At 45.5% G+C, this 9377-nt stretch overlaps 1 long non-coding RNA gene across 1 annotated transcript; it reads left to right on the top strand.

Moving 5' to 3' along the window:
- The first annotated feature begins 3545 nt into the window (after positions 1-3545).
- Positions 3546-9099, top strand: LOC137842541 (uncharacterized). Its single transcript, XR_011089108.1, has 4 exons — positions 3546-4063; positions 4811-4925; positions 5308-5412; positions 5999-9099. It is a non-coding gene; the product is annotated as an uncharacterized lncRNA (long non-coding RNA).
- The last annotated feature ends 278 nt before the right edge of the window (positions 9100-9377 follow it).

Raw genomic sequence — 9377 nt, forward strand, 5'->3', positions numbered from 1 at the left:
ATGGCAGCCATGGCTTCATTCCCCTGGTCCCGGAAAGGGGAGAAGAAGGCATCTGACTGGAAGGCGTCAGAAAGAGCCTTGTTTCCAACGCTCTCGTGTCTCACAACCAAAGGTCGGAGCATCTGGAGCTGTTCCCTAAGAGTTTTTATAGCAATGTTCAAGTACAACAACTGTGGTCAGCCTCGGGGCTGAGTGGTGTGCAGGCCTGGTGGCAGATCTCACCCCCAGGTGGACACTAGGGCAGCCCTGATGTCTGCCTTCTGCCCCGAGCTCTGGGCCTGGTTTCTAGCAGGCTTTGAAGATGCTGGGCACAAGTTTTGGCTGCTCTGGGCTCCTGTTTGGTTAAAGGAATCAGAGCCGTGTGGGTGGAAGCCTAGGGGCTGTCTGACAAGGGATCAAAATGAGAAAACCTGTGTGTGTGTGTGTCCCTGTGTGCCAAGCACTTGCAGTTTTATTTTAACACCAGGCCTGGTCTGGGGCCTCCAGGTTTCCGGGCTTAAATCGTGGCTTTCATTTTCTCTGCAGAGATCGTGCAAATTTGGGATCAGGCATCTCTTGACGTTCAGCGGCAGCTGGCAGCGGGCAAGGTGATCTTTATGCCTGCTCTCTCCCCTCGTGCTCTGATGGTTTTTGTACCCTGATTTCCCCTCCCCTGCCAAAATAACTGAATGCAATTAATGTTATCTAATTGCACTCCCTTTAACTTCTTTGATGTTGTTTTTCTGCTTTAAAATGCAGTTCACAATTGTGCCCCAAAATCAATTTTTTCTGTATATTTACAGGAAAAATAAAGTCCAGCAGATTCAACTGATCCATACTGTCAGTCTCTGCTCCACACTGCTGGAGTGGAAAGACCACCCCGATCACCCGATCCATTCAGGACTTACCAGAAATGTCAGAAACCCTTGCTCGAGGGTTGGAAACTCTCTAACTGAATGATGTTCACACTACTTTTGCTTCAAATCCTTATCTGTCTTCTTTTTTTTTTTTTTTTTTTTTCCCTCTTTTGCTTTTTAGCATGTCAGGATAGTTGGACTGGGGACATTTGCTGTTCTTATGCAAGAGCTGCGTGTGGGAAGGAATGACTGTTTGCTCATTTGCAGGCCTGTATTTCAGCTGTCCAACACTGCCAGAAAGATTCTTAACCTGACCTATGCCAAAAGAATTATTCCTGGTAAGAAGATCAGGTAAAATCTTCTTTCCCTCTGAAATAGATGTGGGGTGTCCTCCAATGCAGTGGCTGCTGGCCCCAAAAACTGCCACACTTGCTCATAAATCTATGCTATTTTAGGGTGGTCTGATTAATTTTCAGAACATCTGAGCAGCTTTTCTGTTTTCCTTCTTCATTGGAAGCATTTGACAGGCATAGCAACTGAGGGTGGGCAGTGTCGGTGGCCTTAGCATGGCACCTGGACTCCAGAAGCCCACTGCATTGCCTGAGGGCCTGGGAGCTGATTGCAATTAGCATCCTAGCTCTACATGATTGTGTTCCTCTTGTGTTGCACAGCAGATTCTGCACCAGTTGTCCCACTGGACTACACCACGATAGCCCTGGAGACATCAAAACCCCCGGATGCTGTGAGGAACTGTCTAAACGAGACCGTGATGTATCTCTCTCGCTGCATCGCAAGTGAACTGAATATTGATTTTGTTTTCCGGGACATGGGCATCCTTTCTGTCAAGCACATGGAAGTCCAAATGAGGTTTTATGAAAAATTTCTTCTCAGCCTGGACACAACAGGAAACATTAAGGAAGTTCTTGGCAACGTAAGTCTTGGCTTGGACATTGTGTACAGCAGACGGGGTGCTCTTTAGATTTCTTATTCTATAATCAGTTCTCTTGATGAAATACAAGGCACAAAAGATGGCTCTGTTGGGTCACACTGAGGATCACAGAGTCATTGAGGCTGGAAGGGACCTCTGGAGGTTGTCTGGTCCGAGCTCCCTGCTCAAGCAGGAGCACCTAGAGCAGGTTGCCCAGAACCACATCCAGGTGGCCCCGCGTCCCATCCCTGAAGGCTTAGGGGAAAGGGTACGAGAACCTGACAAGTTAATGGTGGTAGCTGTGGTTAGCAACGTGGTCATTGCCTTGGAATCATCTCACCTCTCTCTGTCCCTGTTGCAGAGGAAGAAAGGGATAATGAGTTGGGTCATTTCCCAGGAAGAACCTGGAGTTCCTGACATCCTCACCAAACCTGACATCCTGTTTCCCAGGTGAGGATTTTCTGTCGCCTTTGACTGATGATGTGAGCAGCCTCTCAACTCATGACAGGCAGCACTGCATGACTAGGATTTTTCTGCTGCTCATGAGGTTATTGAGAAAGAGTAACTCAGTACACTCCGTGCTTACTGCTGGTTGGGTTGAGAGACATATGTCTTCACTTGAAGTAATGTAGAGAAGTGATTGCTTTTTACATTGCCATCAGTCATGCAAAATAATCAGTCATTAGACAGAATTTGTGGAGCATAGCAAAGACTGTAGGCAAACTTTAAAATGTTTCATACATTCTACCTTCTATAGGATTCTACATGATGGAAATCAGCATTCAAACATGTTTGCAAAATTCCCATGCCTTTTGTGAGATTTAAGCAAGCAAATTGTATCTTAAATGCCTTTTGCAAGGGTATAGAAGTTATTTTTTGGCAAACAGCAAGGCAGTGGGATGTGTCTGAGTTTAATGCTGCACAGCAGCTCCATTCGTGACCCAAGTGCCGGAGTCTTTCTTTCCAGATGCTATGATGCTAGTCAGGAAGGGTACCCAAGTGAATGGGAGGGTAAAATTAAAATTCAGAATGCTCTGAGTAGGTTGGAAAGCAAGAGACCTTCATGTCCTCCGGGTCCTCTTGGGATAAGAGATGAGAGATGGTCCCCCCTTGGAGCAAGAGTGGTTTCCATTAATCCTCACTGTTAGCAAGACGACTCGAACAAGACCTTAGAAGACATGGACAGGGTCCTCCTTCCTCTCCAGGCACTGTAGTCCCTTCCTGTGTAGCTTGGTTTTCTACTGAAGTCTTTGAGGGTGCTGCATTTTAAAAATGATGGTCTGCAGGTGGGCTACTTGTAAGATATCTCTGGCAGAATGGGATCATCCATGTAAGCTGCAGAGGAAAGTAGTGCCCTTCATGCACTGCATACACGTGCTCTTGTTTGCAGCCTGCAGGGCAAGACCGAATACGGAGAATTCTTTCTTAAATCCCTCTGTGAAAGACCCACTAAATCCCTGCAGGAGAAGATGAAAGATTTTTTTAAGAAAAAGCCTAACAGAAAAGGTAATGTCAGAGCAGACTCGTGATAGCACTCTGTGTGTTCTTCTTCTGTCTTGCTTTCCAGGTGCTCAATGTGAATGTTGAAAGGCTGGTGTGGCTTTACTGTGCCTTTCTGGTGAATGCCAGGTGCAAAATGTCCTTTCCTTTCCTAAACTGGTTTGTGCACTAAGGAGTAAACATTTAGGGAGGCCTCCCAGGTTTCTGAATGCCAAATTCTGTCTCAAACTGGCCGTAGTCACGGTGTTTCTCATGGAGCTTGTTATTTTCTGAGGAGAAACATCTGGAGATGATTACAGAAGGCTCCTTACCTGTGCCAAAACAGATCTTCACTTTGCTTAATATTAACTTTCCGAGAAGGTCTGTGGGCTGGATGTGCAGACAGGGCCAATACAAAGCCCCTAGACTATAAAACAACGTGGCTCCAAAAGAGTCTGTTAGGTCTCTGGCATCTCCCAACCAACCTTTCACAACAGAGAAAAGATAAAGAAGTGGGAAAAATATTATCCAGGAGTAATACTGATCTGCAGGAAGTGTTGGACAAGTTCCAGCATTCGAAAGAGCCTAGGACTAGAGGAATGAGGAATTAATGGTGTCAGTGGTGTTTATGGCCTGGCTGAGTGTGTCTGGGTGATGTTCCTGTGTGACTCCTCACCAAGGTGCTGTTTTATGAGTGGTGGTGCTTTGTGCCCGCAGGGGTTCTGTCAGCTCTTCCTCACAATTGCCCTGTGAAAGTGAAGGCAGTCGGCCTGGAGGAAGGACCGGGGGAGAAGGTGAAGAGAAGAGAGTCCTCAGTGAGGTGAGCCTCTGGAGGAAATGGGGGGAGGGGAGTTTCCCTTGGCCATAATGTGTGTGTGAGCTCTGAGGTGTTACAAGAAGCGACCAGAGGATGTGCATGTAGCAGACCTCCTTTAAAACCCTTGGGATCTGCTTCATTTTACTCTGAGCCTTCTTCCAGTGCACAGCTCTGTTTAGTAACTGAACGGAAAAAAATGTTCCAGAAGTCGAGGATTACCTTCTTACTCCCTTTTATTTGAATGAACTTACTCTTTTTGTCTTGTGAGAGCAATGTTCAGGGTCTAGCAATGTTTTGTGAGAGGGAGGAGAGGTTCAAACGCCCTCTGAACCACTACTTCATGGTCTCTGCATGTCTCAGCTCTGATCAACACTCGGATTGTGCCTAGAGGCCAGCAAAGCTCAGAGGTGACTAACCACGAAGGAGCTCTCGCTTCAGTTGAAAGAGCATTACTTGACATAAAAATAATCTGTCAGCCCATGCTCCCCAGAACCACAGCTGGCCTCATTTTCTGGGGTCACTTTGGTACTGAAGGGGCCTAGGCCTGGGCCTCCTGACCTTGACTTGGAGTCTGGAACCAGAGCTGGCTTGTACAGCTCCAGCTTTCTGCCCTCTCTTTGTTGGAGAGAAGTAAGAAACAACACACAGGGCAGGAGATCTTCCATGTGTGGCAGAATCGTGTCCTCTGCCATGAACACCATGTAGGACTAACTAGGCCTCACTCAGGCTCCTCCTGGCTTGCATTTTCAGGAGGCTGTCTGGAGTTTGGAGAAGCTCCCAGGAGGAAGCAGGAAGCAAAGAGATGCTCGAAGCTAAAGCCCAAACTGCCTGCCCTGTTCCTGACCGTTACATCGAAGCACTAGAGGTATGCTGTATGGGAGCTTTGTCCTTATAGCGTCACCTTTAATTGTGAAAACGTTTAGTAAGGTAGATGTCAGTCCTTTACAAATCCTTTATTTGTAAAGGACCCATACACAAGAGCTACAAGTCACTGTTTATACGCTGTGTTCATGTCTGTGCACTCATGAAACACATGATATCTGTACCCAGATAACTGTTAAGCTGTTATAGGGGAGAAATGCAGGGTTTTTTCAATCAGTTGTACCACAGGAGGGCTTTTCCTTTCTGCTGGTTGAGCTAAACAACACTGACAGAAAGGACAGAGGTGAGGAGAGGTGAAATGTTTCCCCCACCTCCCCAAAGAGGAGGGCAATCCTGTGGGCTGCTGCCTTTCTGTGCTCCCCCAGGAGATGGAGAAGCTCGCTGTGGTGTGGCATTCACAAAGAGTCCTGACAGCTTCTGCCCCAGGGAAGGAGAAGAAAGCAGAGGCAGAGAATACACGCAGGACCCAGGTACTGCAGGTATTTCAAAATGTGCTGGAAAGTAGCCTGTCTTTACAGGGAAACTGAATTTTGATGCTATCAGTTACCAGCGGTGCCTAGGAGGTGACCGTTGTCTCTCAGCTTGGCAACTCCCAACCAGGAGAGAGAAGTTCTCAACCCAGACCAGGGGATGGGAAGAGCACCTTGCTGGGCTGAGGACACGCTGATCATCCTGGATTAAATGGGATGTCTTTATCAGGAACATAAAGTCTGCCCCAGAGATGGCTTCAGCCAGTTGTACCCAGCCATCCTGTAGGGGGAGAGCTCCAGGTCACGTTCACCAAATCTAGATTCACTTGATGAGAAATACTGCTATGATTTTGTAAATTCATTTACATAACTAAGAATTAGGACTTGATCCCCAGTGAAAATAAAAATGAAAATAAAAGTTTCTTTTGGCTTCAGTGGCTGAGGAAAAGCCTTTAAGGACTTCTTTATCAAATAAAGTCAACCTTACGGCTGACTCTTCTAAGAAGAACCGTGTTAATGCCAATGAGAATGCTCAATATTTCCTGTGTTCATCTCACCTGAAATGGATTCTTTCTTTCCATAATAGCTGAAAACCCAACCAGAGACTCACAAGAAAGGGCACAAGCTTAACCTGGGGGACACAAGAGGAAGACAGAAGACAGACAAGTCCCAGGAAGGCAGTGGAAGAGCTGCTTTTGAGAAGTAAAACCAATTCCATCCCAGGTAACCTAGCTGGCAAAGCTCAGAGCTGTTTCCCAAAAGCCTTGTGAGAGACCCAAACCCTCAGATATGTCTCTGCTCAACCAGAGAGGTAGTTTGAAGACTCATTTCTGGGCTGCCCATCTGGGAAGCAGCAATAAAGGCAGTTAACAAGGTCCAGGCTGAGGTGCCTGTCAGAGTGGGTCAGCTGGGGGACCTATCAAATCCTCCTGTAGGATTTCGCAGGCTTTGTTGTGCAGATGCCACACGTAGCTGACAATGTCACAGGCAGTTTTGGAAGATGGAGAGGCCAAATGGGAACTGGAGCATCATTAAGTTGTGACAGCACTGATAGCTGCATGGTGGTGGCTTCTCAGGTTCTCACCTTACAGGGAAGTGTCTGCCTGGTGTGGAAATAAAATAATTAACACCTCACAGGCTTCTGCAGGCCACACTAGTTAAGAAATGCATGCCAGCATGACCTAACAGCCCTCTGGCCCAGCACAATTTAACTAACAAAAGCACAGGAGAATTTGTGTGGAGGATTTCTGTTTTTTTTTCCAAGGGATATTGCCTAGATCCAGCTGATTGTCCAGAGCCTTCCTGTATGTTGTACTCTGTGTTACCGCTCCCTCATGTAATTTTCTATAGTCCTACTCATGTGGACTTAGTGAAGAATGAGTCGTGGAACCTAAAGGGACACCAACTGGAGCAGCCTCATTTTGGCAGTTTGTAGCATCACAGATCACGATGGTGTTCTGTCTTCTCCTGCAGCTGGAGTAACAAGCTGCTTCTGTTCTGACCAGGTCAGCACTGCTTTCTGGTCATTCCATGACAGGGGGGCTTTTTATCATTGGGCTTTGGAAAGCCAGGCTAGACCAAGTGGGCAGGATAGCCAAATCCATCCCTCATGAGCTTTATGACCACTGTAGTTTCCAAGTATATTTCTCTTGCCCTGGCTCCAGTCTTCAAGGCTGTAAATGAACCTATGGCCATTTTGGATAATGCATCAATGTGCATTAAAGCACTCTCGCCCTCGTACATTCAGCAAGATCTCATCTCTGAGCTTAGAGAATGCAGTACACACGTGAGACCATCACTGTAAATTACTTTTCTTTCCAAACTGCTGAAGAATAGAAACTTGCAGAAGAAATACTCTACCCCCTTTCAAACTGTATCACAGAGGTGGCCTTCAAAACACCTGTGAAAGTACAAGCTCATTTGTGGCTAGGGGTTGCATATTTGGACTGCCAAGCTGCTGGAGCATAAATGCTTTTTCTTGCTTACTTGTGATGAGTATGAGTAGGGAGAGGTACTCCTGCATTTCACTGGCTGTCCAAGATCTGAAGCTATGACTAGTTTAGGATGCTCAGGGAATCTTTATCATTCTTGTTCCTGCTGAAAGCCTGTGTATGCAGCCTAAGTTCGGCACGAACACTACAGGTGAGTAAAAAAGGACTGTTGTCCTCCTTTGAAGTCTGATGTAGGTGTGGGACACTCACAACCCCGTCTGTCCCCTTTCACGGGGGATCTCTGTTCTTTGAAGTGCAGTGTCAGAAACTATCCCAACAGATTTACATTTTGTTTTCAAGAGAGATAATAAGGTAGGGTTTACAGTACAACAGAGACACATTTCGGTAGCCTAAATGAGGAACAGAATAAACCTCTTACTGCATTTTCCCCTGTCAGGCTGAATTGTGGTGTAGTGTCTGCTTTGTGCCTTCCAGAGGGAAGGAAGATCCTGTAGATGGAATTAGACTTTGTACTGTCTTCATGATAAACAGTCAAATGCTCGTTCAATATAAACTATATTTATGGTGTATGTATCTATAGATTAGATGCTCATCTCCCAACAACACTTTTTTTTAACCTCTACAGGGTGTTTTCACATGAGAGAACAGAGTATATAGAAATTGTCTGGGGACAAGCCACAGGAGAAACAGATACAATACATATACAAATCTATTTTGCCACCAGGAGTTCAGGCCCACTACATGGAAAACCTTTTAAAACAAAGAAAGTCTGCTATCATTAGACATTGAGGCTAAACATACTCCTTTCATCCCTTCATAAAAGAAAAAAAAAATCTCTTTGGAGATGCTCAGTGTGCAACAGTTGAAGGAAACATTAGCTTCCAAATTTCACTGTATTTTTAGAAAGAAAAGACATCTCTGACCCTTGCAGCCTCCTGAAACAGGTTCCTAGCTGCACAGAACCTGCCACAGAGGCAGGCAGCCCAGGCAGAGTCTGATTTAACAGAACGCAGATGAGAGCAGTAAGGACAGGAAGTAGAAGGAGCTGATGACAGAATTTGACAAAGAACAGACTAAAAGTTTTTAAGAGATTAAAGGCTTTAGAGCTTAAACTCTTCTGTAATTCTTAAAGACTCCAACTCTTCCTAACTTCTTTTTCAATTACTATCATTCTACTAGCTCTGTACATTCCAGAAGAGGTATTTCGTTGTCAAAAATAATGATTATCTGCATTCTGACTCTAGAAATAGGAAAGTCCAGAAAGAAAAGAACAAATCAAACACATCACTTTTCTGCATTCAGATGCATAAAGCCCAAGTGAACATAAAAGGGAAGAGTTTGTTCCCCTATGGTGTGTATTCAAGTTACTATTTTGATTTATATCCTCAAAGCAGATGGGGCTGACTGGATAAAGCTGAATTTCTTCCCCAGGTCTTGCTCCAGATCTGCATTTGCCAGTTTTCCAGTTCTTCCCCATGTTAACAGTATCCACACCTTGAATGTGATTTCATCTCCTTCCATGTTCTCAGGGCAAACCAGCTGGAATATTTCTCTACAGTTTAATAGAACAATGGTCATGGTATTCACAAGTTAATATAGAAATTAAAGCTGACCCTAATTGTGTTAGGCCTCTAGGCAGCCACCACCCTTCCTTCCTCTCAGAAGCGGAGCAGCTCAGTTTTGAGAACTTGGCATTTACAACCTAAAAAACAACCTTGGCTGAAAATCCTTACTGCTTTTGTGTCCCATTTCACTCTCAGCCCTGAACACGGAAAAACAAAGCCGACGAGTCTAGTGGCATACTACTGCAAAGCACTTCCCAGCGTGAAATGGTATCAGTCTCCAGCCCACGTGTTCTGGACATACTTTAGCTCATCCAAACAAAACTTTAGCATTCTCAATGCCTTTTCAGTGCTCTCCCAATCACTTCTCCACCCCAACAACTTTCCGGACTCTGCCAGCTCCCCATCCATGAGATAACAGAGGCCTGTTGCAGTTGCATGTTAGGTTATA

Source organism: Anas acuta, chromosome 1 (genome assembly GCF_963932015.1).
Source record: "Anas acuta chromosome 1, bAnaAcu1.1, whole genome shotgun sequence".
In the NCBI taxonomy this organism is placed as follows: domain Eukaryota; kingdom Metazoa; phylum Chordata; class Aves; order Anseriformes; family Anatidae; genus Anas; species Anas acuta.